We start from the raw sequence: 22,729 nt of genomic DNA on the forward strand, positions 1-22,729 counted from the left end.
TTCTTAATACCTGTGTCCAACTATTGACTTTGTCTGTACTTTGTATATTTATATGTATGCCTATTTTGCTTATATATTTAATAAATTTTGCTATACGGACTTTTGGACTATTTTGCTCTATGTCTTTTGTGTATGAATAACGACCACTCAGCAGTCCTTGAATGCATGCTAAATCCTTCTAATGCTCAATACTTTAGTCTCGGTTAGAACCACAGAACTAATGTTCATCCGAGTCCATGTTCCCTGTAAAACAATGGTCCTTCGGCCCACACAAAATTGCTTCATCAGTCCATGAGCACAGTCTCTGGAAGTCCCTCATCAGTCCTGTACACAAGGGCACAGTTCACACAGTCCTGACCCAGCTGGAACATTGGGCTGTCCATTTCTTCCCCTCCCCTTTTGCAAACAAAAGTCCCTTAAAATTGCACAATGCGGCCCTAGTTTTAGGCTCCCAGTCCTTTGGTGCAAAGTTCATGGAAAAATATGCGTCAGAGTCCGTAGGGTGATGGGACAGAGTTCATGTGGGCAATGTGCACAGTCCATAGGGACAAAAAGGTTTTGAGACCCTTTAGCAGTTCACAGCCCCTCAATCCAGCTGGGTGATACGCAAACATACGTAAAACAAACAGTGAGGGGGGAACACAAACATTCGGCCGTCCTTGGCCAGTCCCGGTCACTGTTTAGGCCTTCTGCCTGTGGAGAGTCGTTGCTGGACACGGTCTTCCTGCTAAGGGCTGCAATATCGGAAGTGACTGTGGGTCATTTGGTCACCCACCTCACAGCCTTCTGGGCGCTCTAGCTGGGCCTTCACCCATTTCTCCCGCTCCTTTTTCCTCTGAATGACCTTCGCCACCCATCTGGCATTAATGGGATCCGGGGCGGGGGTCTCTTCTTTGGCCGGGGGCTGCTTCTGGGACTGATATCTCTGTACTAACCACCAGGGCTGCCACCATAGCTTTCAGCCATTCCGCCCGGCCGCAGGGCCTAGGCCACGCTGACATGGCCGCCTCCTCCTTGGAACTGGGTTCTGGTTTCAAACCTGCGGCAGAACTTCCATGTTGGGTTGAGGCTTCAGATCCTGAGCCTTTGCTGGGGCTTCCACTGATCTCAATCCATGTGGCCACACCTCTTGCTCCAGCTGCGCCATCTTCATTTTCTACTTGGCCCATCCGGGCCCACTGAGGAGTGCGATGCCATAGCACCGGCCATCGGTTTCAATGGGTAAGCGTAGTGCTCAACCTTATCTTGCCGCTTCGCCTCTACACTCCCTAACAATGGCCTGCTCTGTGTAGTGCCGGCGTCCCTGCCCTCTGCTAGGCAGGGACGCTGCTCCCCTCACCGCTCTGCCCCGTGCCCGGCGTCCCTCTCCCGCTCTGCTGTCAGCGCGCGCTCCTTCCCGGCGTCCTCCTCCCGCTCTGCTCTCAGCGCGCGCTCCTTCCCGGCCCCTGTGCTTAGGGCGCGCGCGCGCGCGCTCCCCTCCTCTTAAAGGGGCCGCGCGCGCCGTCCTAAGGAGTCCCCGGCCAATGGCCGGAGGACTTCATCATATATAAGGCACCTCCTCCAAAATGGAGGTGCCCGAGCAATGTTGTTTGCACCTGTGTCTCACCTGTGCTTCAGCCCTCAGGTCCCGTTGCCAGTTACCTGCCAGTTACCTGTCAGATTCCTGCCTGATTACTTGCTACCTGTCTGCTAGTCTGAGGTCCGACGGTCTGCCTTACTACTCCTGTCAGTCTGTCTAAGGACCAGCCTGCCCGCTCACCTGGGAGCGCACCTCAGCTACCTGCCTGCTTGCCTGAGGTCCGACGGTCTGCCTTACAACTCCGGTCAGTCTGTCTATGGACCAGCTTGCCCGCTCACCTGGGAGCGCTTCTCCGTTACCTGCCTGCTTGCCAGCCCGGAGGCTCCGCTGTCACGTGCTGTGACCACCAGCTACTCCAGACTCTTGCCCGCTCACCTGGGAGCGCTTCTCCGCTACCTGCCTGCTTGCCTGCCCGGAGGCTCCGCTGTCACGTGCTGTGACCACCAGCTACTCCAGACTCTTGCCCGCTCACCTGGGAGCGCTTCTCCGCTACCTGCCTGCTTGCCTGCCCGGAGGCTCCGCTGTCACGTGCTGTGACCACCAGCTATTCCTGAGACTCTTGCCCGCTCACCTGGGAGCGCTTCTCCGTTACCTGCCTGCTTGCCTACCTGGAGGTTCCGCCGTCACGTGCTGTGACCACCTGCTATTCCAGAGACTCTCGCTTGCTCACCTGGGAGCACACATTCTTCATCTGCCTTGCTAGCCTACCTGGAGGTTCAGCCATCACAGGTCGTACCTACCCTTTATCCGGAGACTGCCCCGATCACTTGCCGTGTCCTCCTGCCCGTACACCCAGAGACTGTCCTGGTCACCTCCTGTGACTACCTGCCTGGTCGCCACCCGCTCCCTTACAAGGACCGCCCCCTTGTATTGTAGCCCAGAGGTTCCGCCTCCCAGACCCGTTACAGTTTGCTCGGGCCATGGAACCCGGTGGCACCCAAGCTCCCTCGCTCTCGGACCTCTGTCTTGAACTGTCCCGTCAGAGGTCCCAACAGGAGTCCATCCTGGGTCACCTGCGGAATGTCAATACTCGCCTGAACACTCTGTCTGATCCACCAACAACCTCCGCCAGTGCCATATCTTGCAATCCGGCAGCTCCGCTGCCCACTAATACCATGGTATCCTACCCCGGACCCCGGCTTTCTGCACCTCCTCGCTTCGGAGGCGACTCCGTCCAGGCTCGGGGCTTCTTAAATCAGTGCACCCTGCACTTTGAACTTTTGTCCCACCAGTTTAACTCCGACCGGGCCAAAATTGCCTTCATCATGTCCCATCTCACCGGGGAGGCCCTGGCCTGGCTAAATCCTCTATGGGAGAGAGGAGACCCCCTGGTGTCCAACTTGCCTGCTTTTCTCACGGCTTTCCGGAAAGTCTTCGACGAACCCGGACGGAAGACCTCATCTGCATCATCGTTGCTACTCCTCCGTCAGGAGAGTCTCACCGTGGGCCAATATGCCATACGGTTCCGTACCCTTGCCTCGGAGCTGGCCTGGGATAACGACGCTCTGGTTTCCGTCTTCTGGGAGGATCTGTCCGGCCGTATTAAAGATGAACTTGCCGGTCGGGACATTCCTACCACTCTCGATGACTTAATAACTCTTGCCACCCGGATTGACCTACGGTTCCAGGAGCGTGCCAGAGAGGTCACCCGTGAGAGGAGGTTACCACGTCTAGCTCCTACTTTTCAGAAACCCGTCACTCCTTCTGTCTCTAACCAGGTACACCCTCCTGAGCCTATGCAGGTCGACCAGACCAAGATGGTCAAGACCCGTCAGGACTTACGCCGTGCCGAGGGGACCTGCTTCTACTGTGGCAGTAAGGAGCACCGGATCCGTGCCTGCCCGGAGAGGTCGGGAAACGCCTGTGTCTAGGTTCGCTCAGAGAGAGGTCCACCTAGACAAGAATAAATCCTCTCCATCCCTGCTGTTGTCAGTTTCAATCGTCTACGGGGAGAACCGTTATTTCGAACTAGCCCAACTGGACTCTGGAGCAGCCGGGAATCTTATTTCACAGTCCCTGGTAGAGAAATACCGCATCCCCACCAAACCTCTGGCTGTACCCTTGTCTGTGGCTGCCGTGGATGGGGGGCTCTTACCACGCCCCATCCAACTCATCACCGAATCCATTACTCTGCAGGTGGGAATGCTGCATTCTGAAAGTATCTCCTTTCATGTTCTGCCTGGACTCTCTCACGCCCTCTTGCTAGGTCTGCCTTGGCTCCAGAAACATGCACCCGTGCTTGACTGGCAAACCGGAGAAGTCCTTCGCTGGGGACAAGACTGTCATAAGACCTGCCTGGTTCCCGTCCATCCCGTCCGTCCCTCTCCTACCCCAGCTAATCTACCTGGACTTCCAATTCCTTATTGGTCTTATGCTGATGTCTTTAATAAAAAGGAGGCAGAGACATTACCCCCTCATAGACCATACGACTGTCCCATCGACCTGTTACCCGGTACTACTCCTCCCCGTGGGCGTATTTATCCTTTATCCGCTGCTGAGACCCGGTCGATGTCCGAATATATTGAGGAGAATCTGGCCAGGGGATTCATCCGGAAATCTACCTCCCCGGCGGGAGCAGGCTTCTTTTTCGTCAAAAAGAAGGACGGCTCTCTCCGTCCCTGTATAGACTATAGAGGCCTAAACCAGATCACGGTGAAGAATAAGTACCCCCTTCCGCTCATTCCAGAATTATTTGATCGTCTGAGGGGGGCTAGAATCTTCACCAAACTAGACCTCCGTGGGGCGTACAACCTGGTTCGTATCCGTCAAGGGGATGAATGGAAGACGGCATTCAACACCCGGGACGGCCACTATGAATACCTGGTAATGCCCTTTGGTCTCTGTAACGCTCCTGCCGTCTTTCAAGAGTTGGTCAATGACATCTTCCGGGACCTTCTCTACTCCTGCGTAGTGGTGTACCTGGACGACATCTTGGTCTTCTCTCCGGATCTCCAGACTCACCGGAGGGACGTTCGTCAGGTCCTGCTCAGGCTCAGGCAGAATCACCTCTTCGCTAAATACGAGAAGTGCCTCTTTGAGCAGACCTCGCTTCCGTTTTTGGGCTACATTATTTCTCAGACCGGCCTACGAATGGATCCAGAGAAACTGTCTGCCATCGAGAAATGGCCCCGACCGGAGGGGTTGAAGGCCATTCAGCGGTTCCTGGGCTTCGCCAACTACTACCGCCTCTTCATACCACACTTCTCTTCCCGGACTGCCCCAATTTCCGCGCTCACCCGTAAGGGTACTAATCCCAAAGAGTGGCCGCCCGAAGCAGAAGAAGCCTTTCTTTCCTTAAAACAGGCCTTCTCTTCCGCCCCGGTGCTGCATCGCCCGGACGGCAACAAGCAGTTCTTCCTGGAAGTGGACGCCTCCTCCTCTGGAGCTGGAGCGGTACTTACTCAAAAATCTTCTTCCGGGAGGATGGTAACTTGCGGCTTCTTCTCTAAACTCTTCTCCTCCTCAGAGCGCAATTATTCCATAGGAGATCGAGAGTTATTGGCCATCAAACTGGCATTGGAGGAGTGGCGTTACCTGCTTGAGGGGGCTCTTCACCCGGTAATAATTTACACTGACCACAAGAACTTGGCTTACCTCCAGCATGCCCAGAGACTTAACCCGCGCCAAGCCCGGTGGTCCTTGTTTTTTGCTCGTTTTGATTTTGTCCTTCATTTTCGCCCGGCTGACAAAAACGTCAAGGCGGACGCCTTGTCTTGATCCTTTCTGGTATCTGATCTCGAGGAAGATCCGAAACACATCATCGATCCCGCCAGAGTAATGCAGGTGGCTCCCGTGAGTCTAAATCATCTCCCTCCCGGAAAGACGTTCGTATCAGTACCTGATCGGGAGAAGATCCTTCACTGGGGTCACTCGTCTAAACTGGCTGGCCACGCTGGTCAGAAGAAGACCCTCCAGCTTATTTCCCGGCACTACTGGTGGCCTACCCTGCACAAGGATGTAATAGACTTTGTTTCTGCCTGTGTGTCCTGCGCCCGCAACAAGGTTCCGAGACATCTGCCAGCCGGTCGCCTCCTTCCGCTCCCAGTACCTGCTGCCCCCTGGCAGCATATTGCAATGGACTTCATAACTGACCTCCCACTCTCTGCCGGTTGTACGGTCATTTGGGTGGTCGCTGACCGCTTCTCCAAGATGGCTCATTTCGTTCCCCTGCCAGGCCTCCCGTCTGCACCCGAGCTAGCTAGAGACTTTATTCGTCACATCTTCCGTCTTCATGGCCTGCCCCTCCACATCGTGTCGGATCGTGGGGTACAGTTCATCTCACGCTTCTGGAGAGCCACTTGTAAACTACTAGACGTCACCCTGGACTTCTCTTCCGCTTACCACCCACAGTCCAATGGTCAAGTGGAGCGGATCAATCAGAACCTGACCAGTTACCTCCGGCACTTCGTTAATGCCCACCATTCTGACTGGGTGGATCTCCTACCATGGGCCGAGTTCTCTTACAATAATCACGAGAGCGAATCCTCCTCCAAATCCCCGTTTTTTGTAGTCTTTGGTCAGCATCCTCGGATTCCTTTTCCTGTCTCCACCTCGGTGGACAACCCGGCTGCGGAATCTCTCGTTAGCAAATTTTCCTCCATTTGGGAGAGTACCCGATCCGCACTCCCTCAGTCGTCCGAGCGGATGAAAAGACACGCTGACAAAAAACGCCTGGATCCTCCTCAATTTCGTCCAGGAGATAAGGTCTGGCTCTCATCTAAATATGTTCGACTCAAGATACCCTCTTACAAGTTAGGGCCTCGGTTCATCGGACCTCTGGAGGTCACCAGTCAGATCAACCCGGTGGCCTATAAATTGAAACTCCCGGCCAACTTACGGATCCCTAACTCCTTCCATGTATCTCTCCTCAAACCTGTGGTACTTAACTCTTTTTCCAAGTCTACAGGTACGCCTCCTGCTCCGGTTTCTGCTGAGGACGAGTTTGAGGTAGAGAACATTCTTGCCACCAAAAGGGTAAGAGGAAAGACCTTTTTTCTGGTAGATTGGAAGGGGTTTGGTCCTGAGGAGAGAACGTGGGAGCCCCGGGAGAACATCCATGCCCCTCTCATCCTAGCTAAATTTCTGTCTGGCCTAAAAAAGGGGGGGCCTAAAGGGGGGGGTACTGTAGTGCCGGCGTCCCTGCCCTCTGCTAGGCAGGGACGCTGCTCCCCTCACCGCTCTGCCCCGTGCCCGGCGTCCCTCTCCCGCTCTGCTGTCAGCGCGCGCTCCTTCCCGGCGTCCTCCTCCCGCTCTGCTCTCAGCGCGCGCTCCTTCCCGGCCCCTGTGCTTAGGGCGCGCGCGCTCCCCTCCTCTTAAAGGGGCCGCGCGCGCCGTCCTAAGGAGTCCCCGGCCAATGGCCGGAGGACTTCATCATATATAAGGCACCTCCTCCAAAATGGAGGTGCCCGAGCAATGTTGTTTGCACCTGTGTCTCACCTGTGCTTCAGCCCTCAGGTCCCGTTGCCAGTTACCTGCCAGTTACCTGTCAGATTCCTGCCTGATTACTTGCTACCTGTCTGCTAGTCTGAGGTCCGACGGTCTGCCTTACTACTCCTGTCAGTCTGTCTAAGGACCAGCCTGCCCGCTCACCTGGGAGCGCACCTCAGCTACCTGCCTGCTTGCCTGAGGTCCGACGGTCTGCCTTACAACTCCGGTCAGTCTGTCTATGGACCAGCTTGCCCGCTCACCTGGGAGCGCTTCTCCGTTACCTGCCTGCTTGCCAGCCCGGAGGCTCCGCTGTCACGTGCTGTGACCACCAGCTACTCCAGACTCTTGCCCGCTCACCTGGGAGCGCTTCTCCGCTACCTGCCTGCTTGCCTGCCCGGAGGCTCCGCTGTCACGTGCTGTGACCACCAGCTACTCCAGACTCTTGCCCGCTCACCTGGGAGCGCTTCTCCGCTACCTGCCTGCTTGCCTGCCCGGAGGCTCCGCTGTCACGTGCTGTGACCACCAGCTATTCCTGAGACTCTTGCCCGCTCACCTGGGAGCGCTTCTCCGTTACCTGCCTGCTTGCCTACCTGGAGGCTCCGCCGTCATGTGCTGTGACCACCTGCTATTCCAGAGACTCTCGCTTGCTCACCTGGGAGCACACATTCTTCATCTGCCTTGCTAGCCTACCTGGAGGTTCAGCCATCACAGGTCGTACCTACCCTTTATCCGGAGACTGCCCCGATCACTTGCCGTGTCCTCCTGCCCGTACACCCAGAGACTGTCCTGGTCACCTCCTGTGACTACCTGCCTGGTCGCCACCCGCTCCCTTACAAGGACCGCCCCCTTGTATTGTAGCCCAGAGGTTCCGCCTCCCAGACCCGTTACACTCTGCTGTAGGTGTGCTCTTCCACTGCTCCGCCTGTTCATGTGTGGGGCTACTTCTGGCTCAATTGCCTGTTTCCAGGAAGTTTCCACCCATTCTCCCTTGGCTGCAACGGGCGTGTTTTCCTTTTTTCACACTGCGCCCATTGAGGACGGGTGTCATGAATGTGCCGCACTCTACTGGAACCTGTGGTACATCTGAGATTAGAAGATCGCACCAATTAGCTGAACACGGGTCCACTTTAAATGTACATGGCCATTTATGAGTCAACAGTTTTTTTGTGGCATGGAAAGGGTTTAGAGTTCCTCGTTGTCTATTAGCCGTGCTGCTTATTGGAACCACACCCTTCCATTATATAAACCTGTGCCTGGCTTCCCTCTGTGTGAGCAATAGAATCTTCATTCTGTTCCTGGCTTCATTGGAGACAGTGGTTTGGAGAGTCACTCTTAGTTGTTGTGAGATTATTGCATGTGGTTTGTTGTGAATACCTCTGTCCTCCCCCTTTTGGTGTTTTTTCATTTTGCTTTTCTGCCTCTTTACTGTGCATTCATTTCCCATTCATATTTTATCCTGTGTGTCTGCCATTTGATTGTGCCTTGGTTTCACCCTATCTGTCCATCCTGTGTTTGCTCTTTCACTCCTGGCCCTTTTCTTCCTGGGGGGGGGGGAAGGAGCAGCTTAGGATTTTGTAGGAGCACAGAGATAAGAGACCCAGGCATCTCCACATTCAGAGGTGACCCGGGGATAAGGGGTAGACTGAGACTCCCCTAGATTAATGGACAGTATAGGGTCCCTCTACCCTGGCTTTCCTACAGTCACTGCGTGACATTATTACTCGCCCCATAATTTTTCCTGATCCTAACACGAATCTGGTTGCTGAACTGTCAAAACAAATGCAGACTCTGTCTTTGGAGTTGACGTTTTTTGGTTGTACAGCAACAACAGCTAACTGTGGGTCTAGGGGGTCTCAACATTCATCCAGACCCAGCCTGAATCCAAGGTGGCCATCCCAGACCAATTCTCTGGCAGGCGGGATAAGTTCATGGTTTTTAGGAAAGCCTGTAAATAGTATTTCAGGCTACGTCCTCGTTCTTCTGGGAGTGAGGAACTGTTGTGTATAGTGTAAGTGATTAAATGATCACAGGTTCAAGTCCCATAAATAGACTAATAAATGCAGTAAAAAGTAAAAAAAAAAGTTAGGAAAATACATAAAAATTCCAGTGACCTCACTTTTCCCCCATTAAAAATAAAGATAATAAAAAGAATACATACCTTATTTTTAAGACTATAAGACGCCCCGGACCATAAAACGTACCCCATATTTTGGAGTGGAAAATAGAAAAAAAAGATTTTTTATAAGATGGGGGTCCATCTTATAGCCTGAATAGGTACAGTATCTTACCTGGGGAGCAGTGGAGCGAGGGTAACAGGAGGCAGGGTCCCTCAGGAAGTCGGCGGCTGCAGCAGAAGAGGTCAGATACTGTGGAGCCTGTGCCAGGCTGAGGCCGTTAACCTGGCCGGTCCTATGCGGAGGCCTCTGGCTGGGGCTGAGGCTGGGGCCCCTGGCTGGATTTGAGGCCGGAGACTCTGGCTGGGGCCTCTGGCTGGGGCTGAGGCCGGGGCCTCTGACTGTGGCCGAGGCCTCTGCCTGGGGTTGGTACAAGGCCGAGGCCTCTAGCTGGGGCTGAGGCCGGGGCCTATGGCTGGGGGTGGTGCAGGGGCCTCTGGCTGGGTCTGGGGCCTCTGGCTGGAGCTGGGACCTCTGGCTGAGGCCGGGGTCTCAGACTGGGGCCTCAGGCTGTGGCCTTTACCGGGCTGCGGTCGGTGCTAGGCTGTGAGTGGGGAAGCAGTGCGGCCTGGGCAGGTTTCCAGTGTCAGCGGCCATCTTCCTAGAGCTGTGATCTACAGGAAAATGGCCGACCGAGCCGGCACATGCGCGGACCAGTAGCTCCGGCGGCCATTTTCCTGTAGATCACAGCTCTAGGAAGATGGCCACGCACACCTGAAACCTGCGCAGGCCGCACGCCACTCACAGCCTGACACCGGCCCCAGCCCCAGTACCGGCCGAGCACAGGTGCCGGCCCCAGCCGCTCACCTCTGCTACCGCTGACACCGCCGCTACCACCACCGCGTTCCTGGAGGGCCCTGCAATCCCACTTTACCACCACCGCAGGTAACGTTCGGACCATAAGACGCACCCCCCATTTTCCCCCCAAATATTGGGGGAAAAAAGTGCGTCTTATTGTCTGAAAAATACGGTATATATGGCATTGCTGTGTCTATAAAAGTCTGAGCCATCAAAATATAAAAATAATTAACCTGATCAATAAACACGGTACAACGAAAAAAAATTCAAAATGTTAAAATTGTGGGTTTTTTGGTAGCCTACAATACCACAAAAATGGCTGTAAGAAACTATTCATATGTCATGTCTATCCCAAAATGATATCAATAAAAACATTATCTCGCCCCACAAAAAATAAGCTCTCACTCAATTCTATCGACCGGAAAATGAAAATTTTACGGTTCTCAGAAAATGCCAACACAATTAAAAATTTATATAAAATTACACATTTTTTCACCATTACAATAATAAAAATATGGACAAGTATGGTATCACCTGATGAGGAACATAATATTGCCAGGTCATTTTTACGACACAATGAACGCAATGAAAACAATTCCCAAAAAGCAATGTCAAAACGTGTGAATGAGGCCTTATGATGAGTTTTGTGCTCTGACCTCCTATTCAAGAAGAAAAATCCTAAAATGGATGTTATTTTCCTGCCCGCCTTTTTTTTATAGGCCCCGTAATTATCCCTGTTGATTGGATATGATGTGATAGCTGCAAAGCATTATGGGGTATCCTGCTGTATCTCCCATCATGAGCCCACTCACTGGCTAAAGCAATTTTATTGGTCAGTACATCTAAGGGAATGTGCCAGATTTCACGATTCCTTCTGAGTGTCTGGATGCAGTGAATGACAGTTCTGCCTTCAAATTTAGAAATGGGGTGTGCTGAGCTGTCAGTATGGTGCTGGAGAGCTCAGCTATTCAATCGGATGATGCCGCGTTCTGAACTGTCAGTTTCTGGAGTGACAGTTTAACTGTCCAATCAGGACCAGGGTGATCCATGTGTCTCTTGTTCAGAGTAAATACCTGGCTAGTTAACCAGCTCTCTGCTCTCTTGTTCATGAGGTGTGTGCTTGATCTGTGCTCATTGTCTGGTATTTCGCTCTTTGCTGCTCAACCTAGGATTTATCTTGACCATCCTTTTGCCTAGCCCTTTTGTTGTGATCTGCTACCTCCTTGGAATATTGACCACAGATTCTTTCTGGAATATGCCTTTGTGTGTCTGCCAGGGGGATATAGGGGGACTCGGTACCCGGGCCTTTTACCTTGCTTAGGATGTCACAGCAGTCTGCTCCCGGGCCCATACTCTGGGGTCTCTCTTGAAAAAGGGATTTTTAGTGTATAGTTTGTTTCGTGACGCCACCTGTGGTTTCCGGTAATGGTTACCGGTGCTGCTGCAGACCTCCGGGGGTGATGAAATGACAGCTGGGATGTTTCTGCTCCCCACAGGCGGAGAGGACCCCCGGGGCAGAGTTGATGGAAGGGGTGCAGGTGAGAGATGGCCAGGTCAGGAGGAATGATGGACACTCAAACAGGGGATTCGCTTCAGTACCTTTACTGGTGTAACAGCAGGTATGGTCCAGGGTACTTGCTAGGAAGGGTGCACTTCAGGACTTCTCCCCAGTGAGCGGGTATAAGGCCTCCTGATCCGTGTCTCCCTCTCTCTAAGCTTCTAGCCAGCCTGGAACTTGGCCTATCTTCTGTGTTGTGTTGCTCTATCACCTGACTGCTTGGTAGTAGGACCTTTCTTTGGCAACCACTATCCCTGGACGCCGGGGCCTTCGTGGTTTCTAGTCCTGTTATTGCTGGTAGCTTCAGGATGACCAGGGGTCTGGAAGCCTCCTGGTATGCCGGTTGTCCCTACTGGGTATAGAGGACCATGTAGGCGCGGACCCGGTGTCCGGTTTGTGTCTTGGGGTGAGCCAATGATGCTCCTCTGCCCCCTCAACTCCTCTCTCCTCTCCTCTTTGCCTCCAGCCACACTCGGGGCCCTCAATTCAGCAGCAGATGTGCTGCGTCTTCACTTCTCTCAGTGGCAGCACACTCCCTGAACTACTAACTCTCTGACTAACTGCCTGGCTCCACCCTCCATATATATATCTCTATCAGGGCTCTGGTGGTATGAGGTGGAAGGGTGGAGGTGTCTGCATGTAATGAGGGTCTCTTGTGGAGAAGTCCGTCCATGCACCCTTTTGGGTCCTGTGGTACCTGTGGTAGCAGGGTGCCACATTTGTCTCACCCCTCTGTCTATGACGTACTCTCTAGGCTATTGACCTCAGACCTCTTGACTACCCAGCCTCACGGCTTATCCGTGAGTAGTGACTAACATCACGCTGATATTATACTATGTAGTGGGAACCACTATGTAGGCTACCATACTGTGTGTGGAATGGCTGTGACAGCCATCATACTGTGTGAGGGCCATCATACTATGTGGGGTCACAGTGGGGGGAATATGATACTGTCTGGCGGACAGTAGTGCCATCAAACTGTTAGGGGGCACTATGTGGACCATCATATGGTGTGCTTGGTTGTGGAGGCCATCATATCGTGTGTGTGGGGGGGTGCTTGAGGGCATCATACTGTATGGAATATTATTGTGGCATCAGGGAACATTATTATTTTTGAGGAGCAGCCATGATATTATATTAAATGTTAACTGGACACTTAAGAGGCATTATAAGGGAACGCACGTTATTATAACTCTCAAAGCAGAACATCGGAGCCATTATTACTTTTTAGGTGGCATGATGTGAGCACGATTACTTTTTTAGGGCACTTGCAGGGGGCTTTAATATTTTCTAGGGGCAATTTTTCAATCTAGAGCAGAGGTCCCCAACCGCCGGTCCGCGGACCAGGACCGGGCCGTTGGGGTTTTTCAGCCGGTCCGCGGGGAGAGGGGGCCCCTCCAGCCTCCAGCAGGGCCGCCATCAGGGCATGACTGCCCTGACTCCAGTATGGGGCCCGGCCGGTAGGAGCCCCCTCGGAGCCCCCCTCTTGTGCGTCTCTCTCCTCATGGGGCCCCCGGCCCCATGCTAAGCGCCGGGTCCGGGACATCTTAGCGCTGCGCTCCTGCGGCAGCACCTTCATGATTCCCCTGACTTCCGGTCATGTGACGGCGCCGTCACATGGCCGGAAGTCAGGAGAACCTGGTGTCAGCGATTTGGACGAGCGCCAGGATTCTGCAGGGATCGCATGGGGGTAAGTATAACAAGTTTTATTTTTTTTTAAATACAATTAACTAGGAGTGGGGGGAATGGGAGATGCACATGGGGGGAGGGGAGAGATGAGAGATGCACATGGGGGAGGGGAGAGATGAGAGATCCACATGGGGGGGAGGGGAGAGATGAGAGATCCACATGGTGGGGAGGAGAGAGATGAGAGATCCACATGGGGGAGGGGAGAGATGAGAGATCCACATGGGGGGGAGGGGAGAGATGAGAGATGCACATGGGGGAGGGGAGAGATGAGAGATCCACATGGGGGGGAGGGGAGAGATGAGAGATGCACATGGGGGAGGGGAGAGATGAGAGATCCACATGGGGGGGAGGGAAGAGATGAGAGATGCACATGGGGGGAGGGGAGAGATGAGAGATGCACATGGGAGGGAGGGGAGAGATGAGAGATGCACGGGGGGGTGAGAGATGCATGGGGGGGTGAGAGATGCACGGGGGGATGAGAGATGCACGGGGGGTGGATGAGAGATGCACGGGGGGGTGAGAGATGCACGGGGGGGATGAGAGATGCACGGGGGGTGGATGAGAGATGCACGGGGGGGGTGAGAGATGCACGGGGGGGATGAGAGATGCACGGAGGGGATGAGAGATGCACGGGGGGTGGATGAGAGATGCACGGGGGGTGGATGAGAGATGCACGGAGGGGGATGAGAGATGCATGGGGGTGAGCTGCACATGGGGGGGTGAGAGATGCACATGGGGGGGTTATGTTTACATAACTTTGTTGCCTTATGAAGGGCGGGGGGGGCCCCAAAAAATTTCTTGCACAGGGGCCCACTACAGTCTGTGTCCGCCCCTGGGATGAAGTAAATGCAGCTGAACAGCAGCTGTCAGGACAGCTGCCCTATCCTGCTGCAGGGCGTGATGGGGCCTCAGTGATGCGGCTCCTGGCACAGCACATTATGTGGGGCTCCTGGCGGGGACCTGGTCTACACTATATGATAAGTATGCACTAAACTCCAAATCCCTCCGTTACCCTGCCCCCATATGACCAAAGCCCCGCCCACCCCACCCCCTCCTTGCTGGGCCATGGAAAAATGATCTTGCTTCAAGCCGGTCCCTGGTGCAAAAAAGGTTGGGGACCACTGATCTAGAGGGCAAAAATGGGGCATTTTACTTTGTAAGGGGTTCAATAGTGGGAATTATTATGTGGGGCACTGACAGGAGCACTCTTGCCATCCCACACAGCAGGTGCAAGAATAGGGACAAATACAGCAAAATTTTCAGTTTGGGCATATCATTAAGATGTGAAGTTTCTGCAGGGTGGGAATAGATGGGGATGATGCTGTAAATGTGAGAAGTCAAATATTTCTTTGTTGTAATCTCTAAATAGGAGTCGTGGTTGGAGAACTTGTTATTGGGCCAGATAGGAAAGATGGAAAAAGTGAACAACTCCATTAGAAAGAATGTCAGCTATAAATGATCTAATATAACTGCACTGTAATATGTCCTGTAGAACTGGAATCTGCTACTACAGGTGCCTCTCACTAAATTAGAATATCATCAATAAGTTAATTTATTTCAGTTATTCAATGCAAAAAGTGAAACTCCTATATTATATAGAGTCATTACAAACAGAGTGATCTATTTCAAGTGTTTATTTCTGTTACTGTTGATGATTATGGCTTACAGCCAATGAAAACACAAAAGTCATTATCTCAGTAAATTAGAATACTTTATAACAACAGCTTCAAAAATGTTTTTAAAATCCGAAATGTTGTCCTACTGAAATGTATGTTCAGTAAATGCACTCAGTAATTGGTCGGGGCTCCTTTTACATCAATTACTCCATCAATGCGGCGTGGCATGGAGGCGATCAGCCTGTGGCACTGCTGAGGTGTTATGGAAGCCCAGGTTGCTTTGATAGTAGTTTCAGCTCATCTGCCTTGTTGGGTCTGGTGTCTCTCATCTTCCTCTTGACAATACCCCATATATTCCCTATGGGGTTAAGGTCAGGTGAGTTTGCTGGCCAATCAAGCACAGTGATACTGTTGTTTTTAAACCAGGTATTGGTACTTTTGACAGTGTGGATAGATGCCAAGTCCTGCTGAAGATTGAAATTTCCATCTCCAAAAAGCTTGTCGGCAAAGGGAAGCATGAAGTGCTCTAAAATTTCCTGGTAGACGGCTGCGCTGACTTTGGTCTTGATAAAACACAGTGGACCTACACCAGCAGATGACATGGCTCCCCAAACCATCACTGATTGTGGAAACTTCACACTAGACCGCAAGCAGCTTGGATTGTGGCCTCTCCTCTCTTCCTCCAGACTCTGGGACCTTGATTTCCAAATGAAAATTTGAACTCTGGGACCTTGTGGAGTATGTTAATGACTGCCTTCTGGACATCTGTCAAGTCAGCAGTCTTCCCTATGATTGTGGAGCCTACTGAAACAGACTAAGGGGCCTTTTTTTAATGCTTAGGAAGCCATTGCAGGTGTTTTTGTTAATTATTTTAATTTACTGAGATAATGAGTTTTGTGTTTTATTGGCTGTAAGCCATAATCATCAACATTAACAGAAATAAACACTTGAAATAGATCACTCTGTTTGTAATGACTCTATGTAATATAGGAGTTTCACTTTTTGTAGTGAAGAACTGAAATAAATTAACTTTTTGATGATATTCTAATTTTGTGAGATGCACCTGTATCTGTGTAGCATATGGTGGTAATATCAGACTTGGTTTATGTTATTTTATTTACTAACAAAAATGGTCATCTGCTCAGTTTCCCCTTTGGCTATGTGCCCACGATGCAGAAATTAAGCAGAAAATTTCTGCAGCATTTCTGCATCTCCCTGGCAGAAAAAACGCATGCAGATTGTGCATGCGTTTTTCCTGCAGAATACATGCGGATTCACATGCGTTTCCGCATGCAGATTGACAAGCGCTTTCCAGGCGATAGCATCACTTGGAAAGTGCTTGACAACTAGGTCACACTGTATAAATCCATGCAAACAGCATGGATTTATACAGTGTGAACCGTAAAAATTAAAACAAATGAAGCTATACTCACCCCCGAGGCCCCGGCGTCTGCTGCAGCGCTGCTTCCTGGCTGGTTCATGGCTGCCGGCATATCGCGAGACAGAGCGGTGAAGGGCCTGCGGTCACATGACTGTGACGTCACCGCAGGTCCTCAAGCGATGCCGGCATTCAGAGACAAGCCTTCGGAAAGGTGAGTATAAACTTTATTTGTTATTTTATTCTTTTTTTACAGGTACAATGGTACCCAGGTCTGGATGAGAGTCTCCTCTCCTCCAGAACTGGGTACCATCCGCACATAGAGACGCATAGAAGCCGCTTGTATAAATGTACAGTCGCGGTTTCTATGCGTCTCAATGCAAGTCAATGGCGGGAGTTCCGCTGCGCTTCCGCAAAATTAAATGACATGCTGCGGATTTTTGTACGCAGCATAAACGCTGTGGAAAAATCCGCAGCATGTGCATAGAACATGCGGAATCTCCTTGGGGACCATGGGGTGCAGATTATCTAGCGTTTTACAAGCGTTTCCGCTGCAGAAATTCCGCAGCATAAACGCTTGAAAAACGCTATGTGGGCACCCAGCCTTATCCTTTATTATTAGGGTACATCACCTCAGTTATATAGATGATTATCTAGGTTAGGGGCCCATTCATATGTGTTTCACCTTCAGTTACATCTCTACTTACTATTTATTACTTTGCACTTCCATAAGTCAATATGGTGACTAATTCTCTATTTTTCACAAACTTTTCCAGCCTCCCTCAACTGTATGGTGCATTATGGTGCAGACCATATAACACCTGTACTAAATAATAGTAATAAAAAAGAGTGGTACGAGGCCAAACATTGACAATTACAGATCTAGTCTATTTATTATCATGTGTACATTTTCAAAGATAGTTCTCATTAAAAATATCAATAAACTATGCCATCCTTAGCTAGCAGTTAAATGGACAATTGGGAGTGTATTGTGTACAATTTTCTCTGTAAACATTAGTTGCCCACCAGTAAAAGGATGTAAAATCCAGTCTAGCTGAGTAGCATACTCAGTCAGGGTTTTAAAGAAGGGATACTGCACATCTGAAAATTGCTTCTATTTAAAACAGCTTCCCTTTATTCCTTGTCTAATATGCTACATAAGTCTTGCTCTAATCCTGTCTTGCCTCCAGCAGCCTTTACCTCAGTAGCCACTTGACTAGCTGCTCTGCTGCCATGTAGAAGGTGACTCTGAACAGCCATACTGTCACTGTCACACTCCTCCGCTCTACTTTGCTCCTCTCCCAATATAACCTTTCCTCCTCCCTCCCACTCACAGCGTCAAGTAACATTATCAAATCACTAATTTATGAACATGTTATACACAACAATAAAGTCTAAGGCTTGCAGCTGCTGGACCATTTCTCCCATGTCTAGTGGATAACTTGATGCACTGTTGTTAATAATAAAAATGAAAACCATAAAGTCAGAATTCCAAATTACAACACTGATCATCACAAGTGAACACACTATAAATACATACATTAGATCCAAATACTACACTATTATTAGGCTATGTGCACACGGTGCGTTTTTGGTGCATTTTTTTCTGTAATTTTTCCGCACAGAAATGGGCAAAAAACGCTAGGTAATCCGTGTGCCAGCTAATGCAATGACAATCCTGAAGTGCTGTGCACATGATCAGGTATTTTCCTGTCAGGATTGTCATTGCGTTTAAATCTGCAGCATGTCAATCAATCTGTAGAGTTACAGTATTCACCCATTGACTTGAATTGAGGGAGTCAAAACCGCAGCAAAAACGCAGGTGTAAAAATATTTACTGCGGATGTTTGCTGCGTATTTGACTGACTCAATTCAAGTCAATGAGTCAAAAACACACAAAAAATTGCCCGCGGGAGACTACTCTGATAATACCGAGAGCAGGCACGGCTGAGAGGAGTAGTAGTCTCCTGAGCCAGCGTCTGTGCGCAGTGTAAAAAAAAAGTTAAAATAAATGAATATTAAAATAAAAAACACCTTATATTCACCTGTCTGCTGTAATCCTAATGTCCCACGGTGATCCGACCACCCAGCAGCTGGCGGTACACTGACGGGAGCGCGATCGTTCCCGGCAGTATAGCGCTGAGTTGAAGGGACTGAGGTCACTTGAATTCATCAGCTGAAGATCAGCTGAGAGCTCGTTAACCTCACAGCACTGGTGCTGCGTGAGAATTTTCTCATGCAACACTGATCTCTCAGCGGATCTCCATGTATAAGAGAGCAGTGATACTCCTTGGTGCTGTGCATTTTCCCAACAAGTACATTCCCTGATGATATCCCGATATTGGGAGGAGAAACGCGTTGGAAGGTTCTCTTTGGGTTAGTTAAAATTAGAGTTGGGTACTGCCCTTCTTAGGGCGGGAGCAATTACAGGGGGCACGACAGGGTATTTAGATCACATTTGCTGTCCAGTGATATCTGTGGAAGTCAGCCAAATATGGTGGCCCGCTGCATCTGAATTGGGTGAGATCTAATCTAAGCACTTTTCTTTGCACTTGTCACTTTCTTCTGCGTGTATTTGTATGGTACTGATGATATGAGCTATGTATATATATATTTTTTTTTTTTTCAGTGCCATAAGGAACATGCAGTTCTATGTTATTTAACTGGACCTGCATTGGATACCTAGTTAATTTGTCTTGTTGCACCTATCTAGGTTGGTACATCCGGGGATATACTGTTTTTTAATAATTAAATATCATGTTTTAAAGTATCTTTCTTGCTATATATTGACATTAACCCCAACCCTATTGCCTCACTTGCCACAAGGGCAAGTGGGAACAGCAGAGGTTAATCGCCAGATTTGGTTCATCTTATGGATGCGCCAGTTCTTGGGCCGCTGAGAGCTGATATTATTAGCCTCGGAGGGGGCCAGGATCCATAGCCCCTTCTCTTAATATCAGCCCGCAACTGTCTGGCTAGCCTTTGCTGGTTAGATTTTATAGGGGGACCCTACGTCAATTTTTTTCTGGGGTTCCCCTGTAATCTAGCCATTAAAGGCTAAGCAAACAGCTGTGGGCTGTTATTAATAGCCAGGGAACATTTTTGGCTAATGGCCCCTTCCCCAGCTACTAATATCAGCCCCCAGTGGTTGGCTATCCCTCTGATGGTTATGAAAATGACGCGGGAGCCTAAGCCATTTTTTTTAATTTTAGGCTATGTGCCCACGACATAGCAGAGCTTTGGATGCAACATATTTTTGCTGCGTCCAAAACACTGCATTCTATTGAACGCAAATAAATCCGCATCTGTTCATTGAACCATGCAGATTTATCGCATTCAATACGTTCTAGTGGTCAAATTTCGGTTGCGGAGACTGGCGACTCCGCAAGTGAATTTGACATGCTGCAGTCCTGAAAGACACACCGCATGTCAGTGTCTGCAGGCGATCCGCAGCCTCAGATGCAAGCATAGTGGACATGGGATTTCTAGAAATCCCATCCACTATGCTATAACATCTGGCTGCTGCAGGTTTGATGCTGCTTAAACACACCATGTAAAACCCACAGCATTTCCTGATCATGGGCACATACCCAACCTCATTCACAGCATGTCATTTTGTGTAGTGCAGACACTAGTCTTCGCTGCCGATTTTGACTGATTGAAATGTCATTACATGAGGTGGATCTCAATGTTCTGACAAAACAAGTGCGTCATTAGAACACAACGTTTTGGACGCAGCGACAATACGCTGTATCCAAAGCACTGCTAGTTGCTGATTGTGAGTTGTTATTAATAGCCAGGGAACATGGCCCAATGGCCCCTTCCTAGCCTAAAAATAGCAGCTCATAGCTGCCCCAGAAATGACATGAATGTGAATTAGGGCTAATGGGAATAGGGTTTATGGGATTAGGTATCACTGACACCAAGCCCTTTGTTTAGTGATGAAGAGGTGTCAACCAGACACCCTCATTACTAAACCTTTAAGTAAAGAGATAAATAAACACACACACTGAGAGTAAAACAATTTATTTGAAATACAACAGACACATTTTTTGATCATTTAAATTAACCAATATACTCACCCCAGGTCTGTTGGTAATCCAAGGGTTAAAGCGATGTCCCACGTTTCTTTTTTCAAATATCTTTATTCAGCTCCAAAAAGCATTCATTGCTGTACAAAAAATGCATCAAATTCACAGCAAAATGCATGTCAGCGTTTTTGCTGACAAGAGATGCAGAAACCTTGCAGAAATTTCTGCAATCAAATCCTGAACGTGCGCACATACCCTTATTACTAAATAAACTGTGACAAAGTGACAAAACCACAACAGCAAGGTAGATAAAATTAAAAGTGAGAGCAGTTATAACAACAGAAAGGATTAGAATAGATGTAAATATTTAAACCTTTTAGACAGTATCTTGTGACTAGCAGTACATGTAAGTTACTGACCATGAATGATCATTTTATTGAGTATGCATTTTATTGAATGTTTTTCTGTTTTGTCGGTCATCAAAGGATTTTTTCAGTATGATTGCAGAAATCCATGACCCCTGCCTCCTTACTCTGCAAACAATCCCAGGTTCAAAGACATCTGTTCCCTTTCAGAGTGTCACAGCACAGATGCTCAGTATTCCTTGCTTGTAAGCAGACTCCTGCATCTATGTATAGCTTCAGTGTGTCTCTGGCCTTACATTTCCTCTCTCTATCCCTGAGCTTTGAACACAATTTTCACTCCTTTTCCCTTATTTCAGCTCCCTCTGTTTCCCACTCTGTGCTCCTGCTTAACATCCATCTCTCATCCCCTCCTATCCACCTTCTCATTCGCTCTCCCCCCTTCACTTTGTTCTTCAGCTGTGTAATTTGTGCCATTCTGAATAGTGTTAATTGCGACAGCAACATGTCTCTGTGCCCTAAGATAGAAGGGGGGAAATGTGAGGGGGGAGTTACAGCTGAATCAACAATCCCTCCCCCACCAGACGCAGAAGAAATTACGCATTTAATTTACATAATCTGTCTTTGCCTGGTCATTCCCTAGTTCTGAGTGCTACATTGCTCAAAGAAATTTTCAATGCATATTCCATGAAACAAGGGTATGTGCACACAACATCTTTTCAGGCAGGTACATTCCGTAACCTAACCAGCAAAAGGCATACTAAAAAGAATGAACATATGCACTGCAATGTAAAAATGACTTGCTGTGCACATGTTTGCGCTTTTGAGCTTCTTTTAGCTGCTTCAGACTTCCACAGCAGGGAAGCAGTTAGAAGAAGTAACCTGACCATTCTTTAGGTGGCTTCAGCTCACTATTTTATACATACAAGAAAAAAAAGAAATGCTAGTGGCGAAGCAAAAATGACTGGAAAGAGGCCAAAAAAAGAAGCTTCAGGAAAAACACTGCCTGCATTTTCCAGAAGCTTCTGCTTGAAAATCTTGGTGCGTTCTCCCGACTTTGAAAGACATCATGCCCTTACTGCTACTCATCATGTAAATGTCAATTTAATATGCGAAGCTTTTAAAGAGAACCTGTTGGCAAGATTTTGTAATGCAAACACATGTTTGTAATGGCGCCATAACACAAATTCAATTGATACAACTGATTGGTGAAGAAATCCACTTTGTTGTTTTCCTTCAAAGGGAATTTGTCAGCAGGTTTTTGCTATTTAATCTGAGAGCAGAATGATGTAGGAACAGAGACCTTGATTGTGAACCCCAATGGGGACAGCGATGATTATGTATGTAATGATTATGTATGGAATATGTTGGCGCTATATAAAATTAAAGATTATTATTATTATTATTACTAGGCTGTGTGCTAAAGCTTCAATACAATCAGGGTTTTATCAGCAAGAGATTATCAATACAGGACTTGCATGCTAGACTAGAAAATCCTTGTTACCTAGTCCCTACCACTGATTGCTAATTATCATCAGTGTACACAAGAAACTGCCCATCAGAGGTGAGGGCGTCTACAACAGAGAAAACAGTGATTCTATCAAAACTACACTAAGCAGTCCAGTAAGTGATACATTGCTGGAAAAAGGCTCTCCACCATTACATTATGCTGCTGATAACATAGCAAAAACCTGCTAACAGATTTCTTTTAATCAGCATTTGAAGTTTTCTGATAATTAGATTTCGTTGCACAGAGGCTGGACTGTACACTGGGTCTTCTCCTCCTTGTCTGTAGTTCCTCTGGCTCAGGTCTTTCAATGGCAGGTCACTGTTTTTTCAGGTTAATAAAAAAGAAGTGACCTGTCATTCAATGACCAGAGGCAAGCGGAGTGACCAGGGAATCACAGGATGGAGGCAGGAGGAGTGGCCGCTAAATCACAGACCAGAGGCAGATGGAGGGGCTGGGAAACCACAGACTGGAAGCAAGAGGAGTGGCTGGGGAACCACAGATCAGTGGAGGGGCCAGGGAAATATAGACCAGTGGAGGGGCCAGAGAATCATAGACCGGAGGCAGGCGGAGGGGTCAGGGAACCACAGACTGGAGGAAGGTGGAGGGG

Source organism: Phyllobates terribilis, unplaced genomic scaffold (genome assembly GCF_046119375.1).
Source record: "Phyllobates terribilis strain yellow unplaced genomic scaffold, ASM4611937v1 Scaffold_2__4_contigs__length_985480577, whole genome shotgun sequence".
Classification (NCBI taxonomy): domain Eukaryota; kingdom Metazoa; phylum Chordata; class Amphibia; order Anura; family Dendrobatidae; genus Phyllobates; species Phyllobates terribilis.